Below are 21570 nucleotides of genomic sequence, written 5' to 3' on the forward strand. Positions count from 1 at the left end.
CAACCACTGCGCCACCAGGGAAGCCCTACAGTAGATTGTTTTTAAAGTTGTGTGCCTTGTAGTGAAAATTTAACACCCAACTGTATGTCAATCATATCTCAATAAAACTGGGGAAAAAAAGGATTTAACACCAGCCTTTTAAAATACCTTCTTATACGTTCTTTTCTCTTTTTTTTTCTATTCATAGGTAAGTCTGTGTTGTTAAATTAATGAATCTGAATTTACATTCCGGTACATTTCCTGTGATCCTGACATTTACCAGAGGAAAGCATTATGTCCAAAGCCTTTTTCCTAGGGTTCCTAGGGGAAGACTTTGAAGCTCAAGTTGCAAGCTTGGGAGAAATACTTTCCTTAGAGACGTGTGGGTGCAAGCTTTGCCAGGTCACAAGCAACACAAAGGATGCCTCTGGAGCCACATCTTAATTTCCTGTTGAATGATAGGTGCCAGTACGGTTTTGAACCAGAAATGAAAATCGACTCAGATGAAAACTTCAAATTTTAGAATGCAGATTAGTCAGAAAACAAACAAAATCTGGAAACGATACCTTTTCTGTTACCAACGTACGTGCTCCCAGGCCTAAATTCTGTGTCAGATCCTAACCCCGGGTGGTCACAGCGACAGTCTTCGTGGGCCCATTAATCAAGCATGCTGAAGAAGCTGGACAGTTCCTGCTAATGGGCCTTTCTCTCCTGTGGCTAATGTCCTCTGAGCTAAAATCAGGTAGGTAAGATAGAAAGACCTGGCCTGAGTGCTTTATAGCTGTTGGCTTATGCTGAAGTTCTACTATACAATCTCAGAACCTTGGGAGAATTCAGTGTCCAAAGTTGTTTCAAAATGAGAACTGATAAAAGTCAGAAAAGAAGGAAGAAATGACAATCGAGCTTACCTCTTAAAATGTTGTGATGAAAGAAGCCTTCTATGTAGCCTATTTTAGACCACAGTTGTCCTAACTTACGTTGTAAATGTCAAAAGAGACCTTTTGGATTTACGCGTTTCTGTTGTAACTGAGATCTAAGTAGAACTTAATGGGAAGACAGTTTTCACAGTTTTTCGCATGCTACGAAAAGTAATCATCAGTGCTTGATAGGGAAAAGGTTTTCTTGACACAAAGTGATTGGGGGAAACATAGGAATCAGTCATCACAGAAAGGAGTCAGTCATCAGTGTTTTTTAAATTGTCCACAGTGTTTGGCTTTCTGTGAAGCTGAACACGTTAGAAATCTCAGGAGACTTCTCGCTATGAAAACTTAAGTCTCTGAACAGTCATTTTTATGGAAAGTTTAGAGCATTTCATTTTGGTTGTTGCTGTTCTTATTCACTCAGATGAAATTCAGAAAATCGTATTTTGGATGTGAACAGTCGCGGCGCCTGTGTTTCCTAGTGTAGCTGGTTACTATTAGCCTTTTGCAGCTTGCAAAATTTCAGGCAGTTTGATATAATTCAGTATAATCAAAGAGTGTTGGAATAGAAAATGATTTTCTAGTATATGCATTATATTGTCTCCTCTTAATGTCTGTTTGAATATATGTCCATAATTTTGAAGAGTTAAAAACTTTTCTACGTATCTTGACAAGCCTGCAGTCTATTAGCCATTAGGGCACAGTGGTGAAGAATACAGTTTGGTGCCACTGCCTTGATGGGTATTAGGGTGCCAGCAGTTTTACCACCTTTGATTTTGTACCATCAGTACAGCATCGACACAGCCAAAAACGCAGACAGCATCTCAGTGTTGTTATGAAAGTAGTTTTGACATTGTAGACCCTATGAAAGGCATCTGGAAACCCCCAATGATTTGCGGACCACACTTGGAGAACTGCGACGGTAGTTAGAAAAGTTAGTTAACTAGACAGAATAGAATAGGGAGGGATGACACCGTGCATTGGCTGACACTGCCAGGGGAGGGTTCCAGCCCCCGGAGGGCAGCGAAACTCATCACTGGTATCAGAGTCTCCAAGGAAAACACAGTGCGCTCTAGTGCTGGATGGACCAACACTTTTACTGGTGTGGAGAAGAGACAGAGGAAGATCAGCTCCAGTAAACAGTGTGTGTTGCTCTCCCACAGCCAGCAGTTCCCCACCCCAGCCGAGGCAGGACAAACGGCCTGCACGCATCTCTCTTGGGCTGCAGCAGAAGGACCCGGTCCCTCCCCGAGGAGTCTGAAATACTGAAAGTCTGCGGGTTATCCAGACACCCACTGGAGCGGAGCAAAGGAGCCCACAGTGAGCCTGAAACAGGGAAATACATCCCACACAAGGCCGTAAAAGACCAGGCTGTGTGGGCTCTTTCCCTTGGTGAGGAAGTATCCAGGGAGCGAGCGAGGTCGAAGGGCCGTGGGCAGGAGATAGCCTTTCCCGGCAATTATGTGTGATCTGTTCCCACACCAGTCTTACCTACTGCTTCTCTTTATCTAACCTCATCCAGTTGCTTTCCTTCCTTTTTTTTGGTCAAATTATTTTGCCTTCATGTGTTCTGTAATGTTTTCTCACTTGAAAATTATTATAAAATTTAATCGTGGGCTTCCCTGGTGGCACAGTGGTTGAGAGTCCGCCTGCCGATGCAGGGGACACGGGTTCGTGCCCCGGTCCGGGAGGATCCCACATGCCGCGGAGCGGCTGGGCCCGTGAGCCATGGCCGCTGAGCCTGTGCGTCCGGAGCCTGTGCTCCGCAACGGGAGAGGTCACAACAGTGAGAGGCCCGCGTACCAAAAAAAAAAAAATTAATCATATAGATGTTTGCTTTTAAAAATTAATAGTGGAGGAAATGAGGCCTCATTTAAAAATTATAACCAACTAGCAGTCAATCCAAAGTAGTAAGTAAGTGCTGGATAGCTACCTATTACAGGTGTCCTCAAGACTGAAGAAAGGATAAAATCAAAACTTCCAGGACTCATGCCATCTTTGTATCTGGGGGGCATGTCGTCGCTTCCAGTCACTGCCCCCTCCTCTTATTTTCTGCCTACTTAGAGCCTTTCGCCACTTTCACAAACTATTTGGAGTAAATAATGCTGAATCCTGCCTACTTTGGGTGCTTGTTAAACTGGTGACCGACTTCCTGTTGTCGATAGGCTTATCAATGGAGAATGCAAAAGGCAGAGAGATCCGCTACAGAATGGGATTCTTTCTCCACTAGTTCTACATGGGGAGTATTCCTGTGTTTTTCTCATTCTTGCAAGAGACAACGGCTACTAGACTCGCCCTTTTCACTTCACTGGAGGGACGTTCTCACCTCTCTTGAGGGCACCTCTGGTGTACCCTGCTAGAAGGAAGTCACCTGTTTCCTCTGGTCAGTGGGCACTGCCTCAAGTTATAAGTTCTAGGTAGTATTCTGGGGAGAATTTGAATTGCTTTGGACTAACTGTCCTAATGTGTAAGGATGGCTGGTAGACTCTGAAGTGGTATACACTGGAGAGGTGCCAGTGAGATGATTTCTAATTTTTAACTACACGTGAGTTCATTCATCTTGCCAGGGACGAAACTTACAGATGTCAGATTATAAATATTACTGCGACAAGAAACCACCTCTAGACTATCTGAAACATTCTGCTGTGCCTTACTCATCTTATTTGGGTAACATGAGCGGTTTCCCTAAACACACAAGTCATGTGAAAAGTACTTTGCAATCTGTAAGTGTATGTACAAATAATAGTTACTGGAAGGTAATAAAGTAAGAGGAAGACATGAGAGGAAAGAGGAAAACATAAGAGAAAGAGGAAGACATGAGAACAAGGGTAAAACACTTGCAAGAAAGAGGAGGCTGCCTAACACACAGACATGAGGGTGATGTGACTGTGCAAGGGGACTTTGATCTTCAAGACAGGATTTCCGTCTTTCTGTGTTGCTCCCTTTTATAAGCTGTAACTTGGTTCTTGTGCTTTTTTCATCCATACAGGACTTAGTTTTGATAGGATATATATGAATCTGTAAATATATAGGTACAGATTTATATTGTATCTGTACTAACTACAATTCATAGAGTTAAAATGAGTATTTCTGATTGGTCTTCATTATCATTTTGAAGATTACAGATCATCTAAATATACTATATATATTCCTGAGCTTTTTTTTTTTGACAGATAAAAATTTGCCTGAGATTCCCAAGCATCTCAATGCCCATACCCACAATTGCTACTCACATTTGTCCAATGAATGTGAAGAAAACAAAACAAAATAACGACAGCAACAAGATTGCATCAATATGCAAGTGACTTGCTGTTAATAGGTAAACTAGAAACCATGGAAAACTATAAAGTGAAAAATAAGTTATCTATGATCCTACCACCAAGAAATAGTCCCTATATTAACATTTTGATATTTCCTTCCAGTCCCTCTTTTTCTGGCGTTTTCCTTAAAAACAGTTTTTTGGGTTTTTTAGATCTAAAGTGACACGTAGGTTATTTTTAGTCAGTTAAGATTTAGGTAGAACCAGTGAAGGAGGGCAAAACTTAATGGATGAAATAAAAAAGCTTTAAAACTTTTTAATTAAAATATTCTGTATTACTATTTAGAAAACACACCTTGAATTTAGACATAGAAGTACAGAACCACACTGCCCCCAACCGTATACTTTCTTGCCTTTTAATCAGTATATTTTATGAATATACTGACAACATCCTGAGGTGTATGAAAATACAGAAACTCAGACCCTGCTACAGTTGATCCTCTGTGTCTGCAGGTTCTGCATCCATGAAGATTCAACAACATTTGGGGGGGAAATTCCAGAATGTTCCAAAAAGCCATACTCGAATTTGCTGCACATTGGCAGCTATTTACAAAGCCTTTACATTGTATTAGGTATTATAAGTAATTTAGAGACGATTTAAAGTATACTGGAGGATGTGCGTAGGTTATATGCAAATATCATGCCATTTTATATAAGTTACTTGAGCTTCCATGGATTTTGGTATCTGAGGGGGCCCTGGAACCAATCCCCTGTAGATACCAAGGGATGGTTATAATTATTTTTCACTTTATTGCTACTAACATATTTTAGAAGGTTTTGAAATACTATAATAGTTGTTTTTCAGGTATTCATAAACATATTTTACACCATAATATGTGTCTTTCACAGAAGCTTTCAGTTTACTTCTTGGTGTTCTCATAACATTCTTCAACCCTTTCTATATAATTTTTTGTTTGGATTAGCTCCTCTCTTTGGAAAACCTTGCAATAGAAGGAGGATGGACCCCACCCAGAAACTGGTTCTGATGTTGAGACGGATGACGCCACCATCACACCAAGTGAGTATGGAAAAGCTTATTTACTGAAACTGTCTATAAAACAGAAAATCAGGGACATAGAAAATAGACTGGTGGTTGCCAAGGCGGAGGGGGTGGGGGAGGGTAGGAGTGGGAGTTTGGGATTAGCAGATGCAAACTGGTATATATAGAATGGATAAACAAGGTCCTACTGTATAGCACAAGCAACTATATTCAATATCCTGCGATAAACCATAATGGAAAAGACTATGAGAAAGGATGTATATATATATGCATAACTGAGTCACTTTGCTATACAGCAGTAATTAACACAACATTGTAACTATACTTCAGTAAAAAATAAATTAAAAAAAAGTTTATTTACATAGTCAGGTTTTCTGGGGCGAGCAGCCACTGGCTCCCAGCCTGGTTTGAAAGTGGCTCAAGAGAGCAGGGGAGGGCGACTGCCTTGGTTTGGCGTAGGGTTCCCACGACCCAGCCTGGGCTTGTGTGGTTTGAACTTGCACCAAAGTAGGAGCATTCGATGCTCTCATCAGCTTGCTCAGATGTGGGGCACAGGGGAGGGATATGGGAGGGGGGCTTGGACACTGTAGTCAAACATGGAAATTGGAATCAGACTGTGTATGCCAAATCTACCTTCCTGACCGTTTGTGTAAATAGTTTTGAGGAATCTATTTTCTGTAGCATAGTTTAGGAGAATGATAACAATGTAATGTTACAATGTTACAATGATGGTAGCTGACATGTATACTTACTGTGTGCCAGACACTGTAAAGACTGCTTTACACATATTAGTTCATTTAATCTTATAATCAGTCTATGCAGTAGGCAATAGTATCTTCATTCTACAGATGAAAAATCTGCAAACAGAGAGGTTAGGTAATTTTCCTAAGCTCACATAGCTAGTGAGTGGCAGAGACGGGATTTGAAAACAAGTAAAGACAAATTACCTTTAATTCTTTTTTTCTTTCTGATTGTTTGCACTGGCCTCCAATATTCCATGTTAATTAAAAAGATTTTAAGAATAATGAACTTTGAATCACTTCCAATTTGTCTGTGTGAATTAGAGCAAATTTTGGGTCCCGGGAAATGCTCTTCCAAGGGAACATGTATTTCTGCTTCTTTAATTTAAAAACTTAGGGACATACCATTCCTACTAAATGATCCCGCACAGTTATAATTTTGTCCCTTTTTCATTGTGTTAGGATATTATACACATCTCTCTATTTTTTTAATAGAATTAGATTTCAGAAGACATGAAAGAGGGAATACAACTGCCCATATCTTTAATTAATTTGTACTGTCCTTGAGTTGGTAATTTATGGAGGAAAAAACTGGTACAGACTTTTATCTTCTTAGTGATGTGATTTTTTTCTCACTAATCTCCTTAACGATCTTTTTTCTGCTCTTTTAAATGTTTAGCTAATTGCTATCTAAATATCACTCGTGGGAAGTTTGTTACTTTTATCTCTGTGACTTAAGATATAATATTTGGTTAGAAAGGTGGTTGATAATAGTTTTTAGGTAAATACATATCTAGTAGAGACTTTTAAAATAATAATTTAACTTTTCTAAACTTTGTATAAAAATAAATCTAATCAGGAAGTGCTTTGAGAACTTAAAAAGTATTACTGAATACAGCTGACTGCTTTTAGGAGAGCATCTTATTTTAACTCTTCAGGCTGCTTTGAAACATTTTTTATTTCAATGCCCTTCTAAAGTCAATATTAACTATATGCGACTCATTGCATTTTTTCTTGAATCTGTTATAAAACAATTTCTTGCATAGGAAATGTACTTTCAGTAAAGGGAACAGTTTTTTTCTTTGATGTTTTGTTTTAGACATTGTGTGGTTTTAGCTTGTCCAGGTGATTTTTTTCATTATGGTGTGAGATAAGAGTCAAGAGTCCTTTTTTTTTTTTTTTTTAAGTCTATCACATGGATTTCCAGTTGTTCCAACACCATTAAGTTACCTTTGTCTTTGTGCTGAGAAATCAAATGGCTGTATATGCATGGGTATAGTTTTGAACTGCCTGTTCTTTTCCATCGGTCAACATTTCTATTCCTACACCAATTCTGCACTGCCTTAATTACTGTATCTTTGCAGCAAGTTTTGACATTAGGTGGTATAAGATGTCCAACTTTGTTATTTTTCAAAATTGCTTGGCTATTCTAGGTCCTTTCCATTTCCACTCCCACATAAATTTTAGAATCTGTCAATTTTTACTTGTCTGAGAAACTGTTTACTTCTCCTTCCCTTTTTTAAAATAGTTTTTAAAAATTGTGGTAAAATATACATAATTTTTATCATCTTAACTATTCATAAGTGTAAATTCAGTGGCATCACTTACATCCACAATGCTGTGTACTCATCACCACTATCTGCACCCAACATAGACTCTATTCCCGGGAAATACCAACTCTTCCTTTTCTCCTCCCCACCCCCTCCACAACCTCTTTTCTGATCTGTGTCTGTGAATTGCCTATTCTAGCTACCTCGTCTCAATGGAATCATACAATATCTGTCCTTCTGTGTCTGGCTTATATCACTTAGTGAGACCTCATGGATATCTTCAAGGTCCATCCATGTTGTAGCATATATAAGCATTTAATTCCTTTTTATGGCTGAATAGTATCCCTTTGTGTAATATATACACCACACTTTGTTTATCCATTCATTTATTGATGGACACGGTTGTTTCCACCATTGAGAATAGTGCTGCTGTGAACATGGGTGTGGAGATGCCTGTTTAAATCCCTGCTTTCAAGCGTTTTGGATATACAGTTGACCCTTGAATGCAGGAGTTAGGGGTGCTGACCCTCCTACAGTTGAAAATCAGCATCTAACTTTATTTTATTTTATTTTTTAAATAGGTGCAAAGTTTATTTTATATTTTTCAATATATTATTTTTTTAATATTTTATTTTATTTTGGAGTGTAGCCGATTAACAATGTTGTGATAGTTTCAGGTGCACAGCCAAGGGACCCAGACATACATATATGTGTATCCGTTCTCCCCCAAACTCCCCTCCCATCTATTTTTTTAAAAATATTTATTTATTTATTTCGCTGCGTTGGGTCTTAGTTGCGACATGCGGGCTCTTTGTTGGGGCGTGCGGGCTTCTCGCTAGTTGTGGCTCGCGGGCTCTAGAGCACATGGGCTTAGTTGCCCAGCGGCACGTGGGATCTTAGTTCCCCAACCAGGGATCAAACCTGCGTCCCCTGCATTGGAAGGCGGATTCTTAACCACTGGACCACCAGGGAAGTCCCAGCTTCTAACTTTATAGTCAGCTCTCCATATCAGTGATTCTATATCCTTGAATTCGACCAACGATGGATCGTGTAGTACTGTAGTATGTATTTATCGAAAAAAATAAATTTCAATTTATTATACTCCACAAGTAAGTGGACGCTTGCAGTTCAAACCTGTGTTGTTCAAGGGTCAACTGTATACCTAGGAGCAGAATTCCTAGGTCATATGGTAATTCTATATTTAATTTTTTGTGGAACTGCCAAGCAATTTTCCACAATGACTGCACCTTTTTCCTCCATTTTTTTTTTTTTTTTGGTAGCACCGCATCTTAGTTGCAAGAGGCAGACTCCTTAGTTGCAGCACGTCCTTCACTTTTTTTTTCTTAAAACTAGATTTATTCTATTTTAAATACTATCCTTTATTATATTCTGTACTTCTTATTTTATTTTTAATTTTTTTTACATCTTTATTGGAGTATAATTGCTTTACAATTGTGTGTTAGTTTCTGCTTTATAACAAAGAGAATCAGTTATACATATACATATGTTCCCATATCTCTTCCCTCTTGCGTCTTCCTCCCTCCCACCCTCCCTATCCCACCCCTCTAGGTGGTCACAAAGCACCGAGCTGATCTCCCTGTGCTATGCGGCTGCTTCCCACTAGCTATCTATTTTACGTTTGGTAGTGTATCGCATGTCTTTCTTTCTTTCTCTCTCCCGCCCTCCCTCCCTCCCTTCCTTTCTCTCTCTGAGGCTTGCGGGATCTTAGTTCCCCGGCTATCTGGGATCGAACCCGCGACGCCTGCAGTGGAAGCTCGGAGTCCTAACCACTGGACCTCCAGGGAATTCCCTTGCATGTCTTTCTTGTTTAAACCTAGCAAACTCCACTTAGTTGTAGGATAACTTGGCATATTAAGCAAAATTAAATTCTAGCATAAAAGTAAATAGAACAGAGAAAAGTCAGATTATTTTAGGTTTGAAAGGGTGGGTAATTACAGTGGACATAAGAAGCTAATTTAATTTTTCTAACTATTCCTTTAAAGAAATTTGGAAAAAAGAAGAAAGGGAAAATAAAACAAAACAAGGTCTTGTCACCCCAAATTCTAACCTTAATGCTCTGTCTTCTCCAGTGTCTTTTTACTTACTTAGCTTGGCAACCACACCCAAGGGCACACACTGGACCTGCTTCTCTCCCAAACTCAGTAATTCAAACACCCTCTCCCAACCACAACCGCTATGAGCATTTTCAGTCTCAGTGTGATCAGTGGGAGAAACCACTGACTTCTCCGTTTCCTCTTTTCTTTTTGCTCCTCTCCTGCCTGGTGTAGATTCCATGTTACATTATTTCATCTGCTCTTTCTTGATTATGTGGGCCTATCCCTTTTCTCTCTGTCTTTCCCAGCTCCCGTCTCCTAAAATCCTCACCCAGAAGAAACTTTGTAATTACCATCCCTGGTAGTTACATTCTGGGTTGGTGCTTTTTTTCCTGCAACACTTAAAATATTTCATTCCACTGTTTTCATGCTTCCATGGTTTCTGGTGAGAAATCTGATATAATTCATATCCTTATTTTGCTATGGGTAAAGTGTTCTTTTTCTCTGGCTTCTTTCAAGATATTTTCTTTGTCTTTGATCTTCTGCAGTTTGAATATGATATGCCGAGGTGTTTTGGTATTTATCCTGCTTCCTGTTGTCTGCGATTCCTGGATCTGTGGTTTGGTGTATGTCATTGATTTTGGAAAAGTGTCAGCTGTTATGACTTCCAATATTTCTTCTGTTCCTTCTTCTCTTTCTTTTCTTCCTGGCAGTTCCATTACACTACGTTATACCTTTTGCAGTGGTCTCATATTTTGTGGATATTCTATTTCATTTTTTTCCATTCTTTTTTCTCCTTGCATTTTAGTTTTTTAAGTTTCTGTTGATTGGTTTTCAACCTCTGATTCTTTCCTTGTCCATTCTGTCTACAGGCCCATCCGTTCTTCACTTCTGTTACAGTGTTTTTGATTTCTAGACTTTTCTTTCTAATTCTTTCTTAGTGTTTCCATCTTCCTACATCCACTACCATTCCTTACATGTTGTCTGCTTTTCTCATTATTAGCGTATGAATCATAGTTATTTAAAATTCTTGATCTAATAATTCCAAATTTCCTGCCGTATCTGAGTTGGCTTCTGATGTGTGCTTTACCTCCTCAGACTGCATTGTTTCCTTTCAGCATGGCTTAAAATTTTTTGTTGAAAGCTATATATGATAAAATGAGGTAGATATGCCTTTAATGAGATTTTATGTTTATCTGGCTTAGAGTTAGGCTGTGTTTACTGTTGGCTGTAGCTGTGGTGTCAGAGGTTAAAATCTCCTCTAGTGCCCTTGTTTTTGTGTCCCCTATTGTCTCCGGGTATTCCTAGAGACTCCTTAAATAAGTTCTGAGGCTTGCTGTTAATTTAGCTGTAATCCCCTGTGATTATAGAGGAGCTCTATTGATTTTGTGGTAAGGTATGTGGGAGGAGAAGCAATCTATTGTCCGTATTTGCCTTTGCCTACTTTGAAGGCTACAGGAGGACTGAGCTGTTTCCCTGCCCTTTGGCCAGTTAGGCGAAGGTAAAACCCCAGCCAGTAGGCTCTGGTAAAATAGTTTCCCTTGTTAACAAGAACAAAATACTCTGGGTGCACTTTTATGTGGTTCATTTCCCAATCCCCTCCTGGAAGCACAAAAGGATTTTTGTCTGACCTTTACAGTGGTAGGATTCCAGGAGGTAAAACTCATTAAGTATGGGATCCCCCCCCCAAGAATGGGCTCTCTTAGGATATTTTAACTCTCAAGCTTCTGCACACTAAGCCTCCAGCAATTCGTCAATTACGGTTTAAAGTGTTCTTTCCATTACTGGCACCAGCTGCCAGCTTGTGCTCCTAGGTATTTGTTCCCAGTAAGCTGTGATTCTTTGTATCTCAGATTCTTCCTATCCTGTCTGTTTCCCCAGCTTTGGGGGCAGCAGTTTTCCCTGTGACCTCAATTCTCTGATGTGTCAAAGAAGAATTAGTGATTTTCAGTTTGTTTAGATTTTCTCTTGTAAGAATGGAAGTGACAATGTAAAACCATTTTACATGTCAGCCCAGAAACCACAGAAGTGTGCTTGTTGATTTTTCAAAAGATCCTGCTATGATATTGATTGACATTTGTGCTGAATCTGTAGTTCAGTTTAGAAAGAATTGACATGTTAACAATATTGAGTCTTTTGATCCATGAACATTGTATACATCTCCATTTATTTAGCTATTTAAAAATTTCTCTGAGCAGTATTTTCTAGTTTTCAGTATATAGGTCTTAACACATATTTTGTTAAATTTATCCTTACATGTTTCACATTTCTTGGTGCCATGGTATCTGTTCAATGTCAATTGTCATTTGTTTACTGCTATATAGAGAATATAAATAATTTTTGTATATTGACTGTGTATCTCATAACTTTGTTAAACTCACTATTTCTAGTGGGTTTTGTGCAGATCTGTTAAGATTTCTTATATATTAATCACTTGTTTGCAAATAAAGACACTTTAACTTCTTCCTTTCCAAGTCATATGATTTCTTAAAATTAATAGATGTTATTTTCCCTTAGCCTTTTTTTTTCTTTTTCTTTTGGCTGCATGGCATGCGTGATCTTAGTTCACTGACCGGGGGTCAAACCCATGCCCCTGCAGTGGAAGCATGGCGTCTTAACCATTGGACCACCAGGGAAATCCAATAGATGTTAATTTTTAGAACAGTTTTAGATTTACAGAAAAATTGAATAGGCAGTACAAAGGGTTTCCATATTCTTCTCCTCCCTCCACCCCTGCAATTTCTGCTGTTAACATCTTGCATTAGTGTGGTACATCTGTTATAATTAATAAATCAATATCGATACATTATTATTAACTGAGGTCCATAGTTCAATTAAGGTTCACTCTCTAAAATACACTTTTTTTTTTTGTGGCTGCACCACAAGTAATGTGGGATCTTAGCTCCCCAACCAGGGATTGAATCCATGCCCCCTGCAGTGGAAGTCTTAACCACTGGACCATCAGGAAAGTCCCAAGATTCACTATTTGCATCTTACAGTTCTATGGGTTTTGACAAATGTATAATATAATGTCATATATCCACTATTACAGTATCATACAGAATGGTTTCGTTGCCCTAAAAATCTCCCGTGCTCCACCCATTCATCCCTCCTTTCCTCCCCCTGAATCCCTGGCAACCACTGATCTTTTTACTGTCTCCATAATTTTGTCTTTTCTGAATATCGTATACCTGGAATCATACAGTTTGTAGTCTTTTCAGATTTGCTTCCTTTGTTTAGCAATATGTATTTACATTTCCTATGTGTCTTTTTAGGGGGAGGGGGTGCTTGATAATTCATTTATTTTTGTTGCTGAATAAAATCCCTTTGTCTGAATGTACCGCAGTTTATCCATTCACTTATTGAGCTAGGCTTCCTCATTAGGAGCAGAGTGATATTGCCAAGTGTGACCTAAGGGAAGAAAGTAGCAGTGCAGCGTGAAAGCTCAGTGTGTCCTCAGGACTAGAAGAAAGATAAGACACCAACAACGATTCAGAATTCTAGAATACATATTGCTTTTATCTGATTCAGATCTATCTTTAATATTATATTTTCCAAGCCATGAATAGCAGTGATTCCCTAGGCTTACTGGAAAATTATTATATATTTCTTTTTTTATTCCCCACATTTGTGGAGTCCCTACTGTGTTTTAAGCACTATTCTGGGCGTTGGGGAAATTATGGTGAACTCAGGATGTATAAGGCCCTCACTCTTACATTCTTATAGGTAGGAAACATATAATAGTAAGTGCAGTGAAAAAATAAAGCAGAATGACAGGGTAGAAGAAGGCTACTTAGAGGATGGTCATCAAAGCTTCTCTGAGGAAGTGACATTTGAACTGAGACTTGAATAATATGAAAGGGGAGCCATTGGGGGAAGAGTGTTCCAAACAGCAGCAAGTGTGAAGACCCTGAGATAGGAATACATTTGATGTGTTCAAAATACAGGAAGGAGGCCCACGTTCCCACTGAAAACCATTTACCCCATTTTATGATGCGATCACGATGCTAGGGGGTGAACTTCTACAATATGCTGGTTTTGAGCGTTTAATTCTTCTATAAGACCTTTGTAAGCAATTGGTCAAATTGGACTTCCCTCGTGGTGCAGTGGTTAAGAATCCGATTGCCAATGAAGGGGACACGGGTTCGAGCTCTGGTCTGGGAATATCCCACATGCCGCGGAGCAACTAAGCCCATGCGCCACAACTACTGAGCCTGCGCTTTAGAGCCCACAGGCCACAACTACTGAGCCCAGGTGCCACAACTACTGAAGCCCGCGCGCCTAGAGCCTGTGTTCCACAACAAGAAAAGCCGCTGCAATGAGAAGTCTGCTCACCGTGACGGAGAGCAGCCCCCGCTCGCGGCAACTAGAGAAAGCCCGCGCGCGGCAACGAAGACCCAACACAGCCAAAAATAAATAAATAAAATAAATAAATAAATTTATTTTTTTTTTAAAGAAATTGGTCAAATGGACTAACCTGCTATTCATATGTTCTTTTAACAGCTCCAATTACTAAACTTAAAGTTAGGTGGCATAGCAGTCTCCAGACTTTCCTCCTCTCTGGGTCTTTGGGGCTCTTCCTCTTTATCCTCCCCTGTGGCTTAGTCTTGAGTCTCTTTTCTTCTCACCCTACTATCTGCTTAAGTGAGCTCATCCATTTCCATTATTTGTCATTTATGGACTGGCTACTTGACAGATTTACTTGGATATCTCTCAGAAATCTTCCCCCACCCGCCTAAACTGGCTCCTTGGTCTTCCTTACCTCAGTATATGAGATACCTCCATTCAAACCAGTCTACATCTAGTCCATCATCAAGTTCTATTAATTTTACCTTTAAAACATCTATTAAATTCTCTGTGTTCTTTCTAATTCTGTTGTCACCACCTTAGTCCAAGCTTCCATCTTGTTGGAACTCCTGCAGTTGTCTCCTTTATTTCTCTGTGATTTCTCCACTCTTGCCTTTGCTGTGCTCCAAACCATCCTCTAACCAGAAACTGGAGTAAGCTTTTAAAAGCGTGAATTAGGTTCTCATTGCTTTCCTGCTCCAAACCATTCAATGGTACTGTGGTTCTTTGAATGAAATCAAACTCCTTCACGTGGCCTGTAAAGCCTTGATAATTTAGGCTCTATTTTCCAGTCTCATCTCTGAGCCTCACTGGCCTTATGTTAACCCTAAAGCATGCCATGCTCTTTCCTAAGGCTTAGGGTTTTTGCTATTTCTTCTGCCTGGATTTCTCCTTTCTCACTCTTCACCTAGACTACTACAATTTATCCTTCAGGTGTTGGCTTAAATGTCAGTTCCATAGAGGGCTCTTCTCCAAATGACATTAAAGTGGTGCAGCCACTCTGGAAAACAGTATGGAGTTCCCTCGAAAAGCTAAAAATAGAACTACCATGATTCACATGATTCAGCAATTTCACTCTGGGTTATTTATCTGAAGAAAGCAAAAACACTAATTCAAAAAGATACATGCACCCCAATGCTCATAGCAGCATGATTTACAATTGCAGAGATACGGAAGCAACCTAAGTATCCATCAACAGACAAACGGATAAAGAAGATGTGGTACATATATACAATGGAATATTACTCAGCCATAAAAAATAATGAAATTCTGTCATTTGCAAAAACATGGATGGACCTAGAGAGTATTACGCTTAGTGAAATAAGTCTGACAAAGGCAAATATTCTATATCATGACTTATATGTGGAATCTAAAAAATAAAACAAACAAATGTATGTAATGAAACCAGAAACAGACTTACAGATATAAGAACAAACTAGTGGTTACCAGCGGGAAGAGGAAAGGGGGGAGGGGCAAGTTAGGAGCAGGGGATTAAGAGAAAAAATACTACATATAAAATAGACAAGCAACAAGGATGTATTATACAGAACAGGGAATATAGCCATTGTTTTATAATAACTTTAAATGGGGTATGATCTATAAAAATATTGAATCACTGTGTTTTACAACTGAAACTAAAATTAATAATGTAAATCAAATATACTTCAATATTAAGAAAGGAAGCAAAGGTGCTTGAAACAAATATTTTTAGATTATGATTTTTATTTATTTTGTAAATTTTATGATTTTATTTATTTATTGTGAATAAATTGGCTACATGATGCAATTTTATAATTTTAAATAAACATAATATATTCCAGTCTGTATACCATAAAGATTATATTGGAAGGTGTTTAGTCATTTAACTAAATAAATAATTTATCATAGGATTCTTATAAAATCTAACTCCTAGTACATACCAGAGATTCAGTGGATAAAACTTTCAGTTCAATTCCACAAATATTCATCGGGTACCTCTTATGTACTAGTTGCATTGTACTAGAAACTCATCTATCATTTAAAGCAGGGTACACCTGAAATAATTTAGTTATGACAAAGTGACACTGCAGTTACTGGCTGGGAATTTTTGTGTGTCTGTGGACATCTTCCATGAGAGGGCAGCAAAGGACCATTCTCATTTTGTTCTTATGTACGAAGTCTTAGACCTTACACATTGAAAACTGAAATATCAGGAATCTTCCAAGAGTAAGGGAAAACAGAGGGCATGGTTATAGCTTCACTTTGTTTCTAGGTTATCTTCTATATGGTCTCTTGTGGTTTTTATACTGCAGAGTGGATTATCACACGCGGCCTGTGGTTTCAGTGACAGCTTTGTAATTGAATGCTGGCCGTGGGGTCAGCCACTGGGGTCTGAATGCTGGAAGCATGACTTCCCAGCTGTGTGGCCTGGAGAGACTACTTAACCTTTCCGAGGCTGTTTCCCCATCTAATAAAAAAAGGGGGTGGGTAGAATGGCAATGCCTCCTTCGCCTGGTTTTAATAAACAGGAGAATTTCTATATCCTGGAGAGGCTGAGAACAATTAAAAGATAGAGCTAGAAAAGACTAACCCAATAGCCTACTGTCTTGGCAGTATTTACCTAAAGAAAATCCTGTTAAGGGTCTGAAAAAGGAAAGTATAGGCCATTACAGAGGTAGCTACTTTTATATTTTTAAATTAATGAACATAATACTTATGTAACTTGTAAAGCCAATTAAATGCATGTGAATATTATGTTAAAATATTTCACTATCTCAAATGGCTTATCTTTTTTTTTTTTCTGGCTGCTCCATGCAGCTTGCAGGGATCTTAGTTCCCTGACCAGGGATCAAACCTGGGCCCCAGCAGTGAAATTCCTCAAATGGCCTATCTTAATTCGGTAACTCCAGTTTTTTATCTTCTAAGTAAGTAAATAAAATAAGATTTGAGGCACTGAGCTTGTTTCATCCTCACTTAATTCTCACAAATTTATTGTAATAATTATGTTTCTTCTTATTTCTGACATTTTTAACGGCTTTCATTTGTTAATATTTCCTGATTATTTCTTTTTTCTCCTTTGCCTGTAAAACTTCATTGATGATGGTTTTGTTTTTTTATCTCTTGTGTTTAAATTTTTACTAGCTGTATTTGAAATATCTTTCTATCAATGTGGAGAATTAATCAGTATCTAACCTCCAACTTTCAAATAAAAGACATTTAGCCTGATTCCTTTTTCCATTTCTCCCTTGTGACATGCCTATATTTTGAGAAGTAATCTAAAATTTTAATCTGAGAATATTATTATTTTGTTTGTTTCATTTTGTGTCTTTTCAAATGGACCTCAAATGGTGCACAGAAATAGATGAATAATAATTTCTGGTTCATGACATGTTCTCACTACTGATCCACGCAAGGTCCTCATTTATTTTTTACTTATTTTTAATATTGATTAAGCATCCATAAAGCTGCCATCCAGTTCAACAGCCAGAACCTTGATATTAACCTACAACTAGCTCTGTAGTACACCCCCCTCTTGTTCCGGGTCTCCCTGCATTTGAGGTATTTATCATTCCCTTGTCTTTTTGCCTGTTAGTCCTTTGCTTTACATGGCTTTATCTATATATTTCCTTAAAATATTATCTAATACACTTGTTTTTAACTAAGAAAAGAATTATATCCATACTATATGGAATTTTTCAAAATTATATGGAGTCTTCTGACACCATCCCACTATATGTATATACCAGAGCTTGTTTTCCACTCTTCTATTGATAGGTTGTTTCAAGGTTTTTCCTACTTTTTATTGTACTTAAGCAATAACTTCTTTGGGGCTTAAACCAAAGGGTAGAATTTCTGTTAATGTTTAGCTCAACAAATAGCACCAAGCACTTTCCAAAGTGGTTGTATGCAATAGACCGAATGTTTGTGTCCCCCTGAAATTCATATGTTGAGATCCTAACCTCCAGTGTGACGGTCTTAGGAGGTGGGGCCGTTAAGAGGTGATTAGGTCCTCTTTTGTGTGGAATTTGTGTGGAATTTGTGTCCTTGTCAAAGGGACTCTAGAACGCTCTCTCCTCTCTCTGCCTTGTGAGGATACACTCGCCTTCTGCAACCTGGAAGAGGGTTCTCGCCAGAAGTCGAGCATGCTGACACCCTGATCTTAGGGTCCCCAGCCTCCAGAACTAGAAGAAATCAATTTCCATTGTTGATAAGCCACCCAGTCTATGGTATTCTGCTACAGCAGCCTGAACAGACTAAGATGTACCAATTTAGAGTCCCATGGAATGGATATGAGCCTAGTCAGCCTCTTCTCTAACACTTCTCTAGTTCTTCCTTTTTTTTTTTTAAGATTTTTTTGATGTGGACTGTTTTTAAAGTCTTTATTGCATTTGTTACAATATTGCTTCTGTTTTATGTTTTTTGGCCCCCGAGGCATGTGGGATCTTACCTCCCAGAGGAGGGATTGAACCCACACCCCCTGCACTGAAGTCTTAACCCTTGGACCGCCAGGGAAGTCCCAGGACTTCTCAGTTCAAAGGAAGATGGGAGACCCGGTGCCCTGCGTTGCCCAGCAGCACCTCTGCTTCCAGTGTGTCAGCATCTTGGAAGCCATTTGTTTTCAGCTTGTCTGCCTGCCTTTATCGTGCTCCTCAGAGGTGGCAGGGATTTCATCTCTTTTGTTTATTTGTGTACTTGCAGGGCCTCGAAGAGTACATAAAAATGGTTAGTTCTTTAAACCATCATAACCATAAAAAGGTCATAACTATAAAACAAGTCACAGTCTATAACTAAAAAAACTAACCCTCCAAATTATAGTCTATTTTAATTTTATAGTAATATTAAGAATACATTACTAATTTTAAAGAGGTTTGCAGATTAAGAACTCTTTTGTTGTAACTTCTATGTTTGACAAATGAGGTTTTTTTGTTTTTTTTTTTTTTTTTTGCGGTACGCGGGCCTCTCACTGTTGTGGCCTCTCCCGTTGCGGAGCACAGGCTCCGGACGCGCAAGCTCAGCGGCCATGGCTCACGGGCCCAGCCGCTCCGCGGCATGTGGGATCTTCCCAGACCGGGGCATGAACCCGTGTCCCCTGCATCGGCAGGCGGACTCTCAACCACTGCACCACCAGGGAAGCCCCCAAATGAGGTTTTTTAAATAGCCAGTGATTTCTGGATTTTGATTACTTGTATAAAAATGATTATGCAAACTGGTGGTCACAGAGTTTCTCCCCAGGGATCTCCACTCGTGTGTTTATCAGCACATTGAACATACCAGAAGTTGTCAAGCTCTGTTGTCTCAAACTCAGTTTGAATTTGGCTGTCGATTTGAAATTTAGAGACAGAACTTTTCATTCGATTACTCTCAATGCTGTAATCCATACTTTAAACAAACTGGATCTAGTATATCTTTCTTTGCCTTCAAGCTTTCCAAAGGGGAAAAGCCATTAACCGTTACAGATGGCCACTTCAGTTATGATGGTTATTTCTTTGTATTCTAAAACATCTGTTTATTTTATATTTGTAAGGTGGTAAAATCAGTTGATTCAACCAGCTCTCTCAAGAACAGAAAGTAATAAAATAAGAAGAAAAGATTCTTTTCCTCTGATCATTTTTGTGTTCTTTGGGGCTCATGGAATAGACCTGTTGCCTTCCTTTGTATCTGCTACGTATGCTGGGCAGGAAAGAAAAAGTAGGGGGGAGGGAGGGAGAGAGAGGGAGGGAGAAATGAACTCTCCAATTTCTGCACTTTTCTGAGCAGCTTCTTTGTTTTTATTTGTGTAATTGCGTCTCAGCGCTGCCACCAGCCCCACCCCATTACAAGGAAGTCCTGAAACAGATATGAAGCTCATCTCTAAATGCATTGACTATAAGTAGTTACTTCCTTCCTTTTGCTTTTCAAAAATATGAGTCAACATTGGATAAGTAGGAAAACTACCTTCTTTTCATTGGAAAGAAAGAGAGGATCTGTGTGGTCAGGATCCATTTCTTCACAGGGGAAAAGGTCTGAATTAATAATAGTGGTTACTGTGTCCTAGGCACTGTTCAAAGTGATTTATGTACATTTAGTCCTCAAAACGGTCTAGGAAGTGGGTATTATTATTGCCCTCATTTTATAGTTGAGAGCCGACTGCCCACGGCCACATGGTTGGTGAATAGCAGAGCTGCAGTTTTCATGCTCTGATCCAATGTGCTCTTACCAAAGGCACCAACTAAGGTTAGTACACAAAATACAGATCATGAGGTAGCCTCAGAGCTTCCCAGATGTCAAAGAAAAGAGGAAGCCAGGTTATTGGCAAGACTTCCGGATATGATAAACACAAAGCAATGGCTCAGAGGAAGCGCAACTTTCCCAGGTAGTGGGGCCTGGGAAAGATTTCTTCTTTGGATATTTATGAAGTTGATGCCATAGGATGTTGTGAACAAGATTTTTGGTAACACTCCCACAGTAACAGTGTGAGGCTTTTTCTTTTATCGTGACAAATCAAGGAGGGACCACTATCTTATGATCCTGACGTGTGACTCTTCAGTCGTGTGGCATGATCCGAGGATGTATGACACACTGATTAGTGAACACGTGGATCCCATGTCTTCTGAGCAACCCTTCAGAAATGTGTGTTTCGAGGCTAAACTTTTGATAAGCATAGAATAGCAAAGAATTTGATTTTATCCTTTCCTTCAGGAACGTAGAGTGGATATATTATGTTGTCAAGGTACATCCTTGGATTTTAACCAACCCAGCAGAGAGTAGGATTAATATGTTTCCAAGTCTGCCCGACCTCAACACAGAGGATGTGATCTTCTAAGGATACTTTTTGCTATAAAATCCCATGATTCTATGGAAGTGAAATAAAGCTTCAGGTAAATAGAATTCCAGTTTTCAGATCCTAGAGTCTTAATCAATTGATTTACGAGTACAGTGTTATATTTCTAATGCCGTGTTATTCTTTTTTTTTAATTGAAGTATAGTTAATTTACAATGTTGTGTTAGTTTCAGGTGTACAGCAAAGTGATTCAGTTATTTATATATATATATATATAAATTCTTTTTCAGATTCTTTTCCATTATAGGTTATCACAAGATATTTTAAATTTTTAATTAATTAATTTATTTAGTTTTGGTTGTGTTGGATCTTCATTGCCGCACGCCGGCTTTCTCTAGTTGCGGCGAGCGGGGGCTACTCTTCGTTGCGGTGTGCGGGCTTCTCACTGCGGTGGCTTCTCTCGTTGCGGAGCACAGGCTCTAGGCGCGTGGGCTTCAGTAGTTGTAGCACGAGGGCTCAGTAGTTGTGGCTCGCGGGCTCTAGAGCACAGGTTCAGTAGTTGTGGTGCTCGGGCTTAATTGCTCTGTGGCACGTGGGATCTTCCCGGACCAGGGCTTGAACCCATGTCCGCTGCATTGGCAGGTGGATTCTTAACCACTGCACCACCAGGGAAACCCTATCACAAGATATTGACCATAGCTCCCTGTGCTATACAGTAGGTCCTTGTTGTTTATTTTATGTATAAGACGGTGTCATTCTTGGTAATAGTAAAAGGAAGGAATAGGGAGAACAATTGTGGATTGCAGCTTTCTTTGATTGGATCAGAGCTTCTTCACTCATACATACTCTGCCTTTCCATTTTTCTTTACCAATCATTATAACTTTCAAAATAGTGTAATTTTATATTCTAAGCATACTATTT

General features: G+C 39.1%; 1 long non-coding RNA gene across 2 annotated transcripts in view; it reads left to right on the top strand.

Annotated features, from left to right (window-relative positions):
- Nucleotides 1–21570, top strand: part of LOC116761559 — a 67594-nt gene that overhangs the window by 9178 nt on the left and 36846 nt on the right. For both annotated transcript variants that reach the window (XR_004352048.1, XR_004352049.1), the window contains exon 2: nucleotides 5142–5236. This is a non-coding gene — a long non-coding RNA (uncharacterized LOC116761559). The remainder of the gene's footprint in view (nucleotides 1–5141; nucleotides 5237–21570) is intronic.

This window comes from Phocoena sinus, chromosome 11, assembly GCF_008692025.1.
Source record: "Phocoena sinus isolate mPhoSin1 chromosome 11, mPhoSin1.pri, whole genome shotgun sequence".
Classification (NCBI taxonomy): domain Eukaryota; kingdom Metazoa; phylum Chordata; class Mammalia; order Artiodactyla; family Phocoenidae; genus Phocoena; species Phocoena sinus.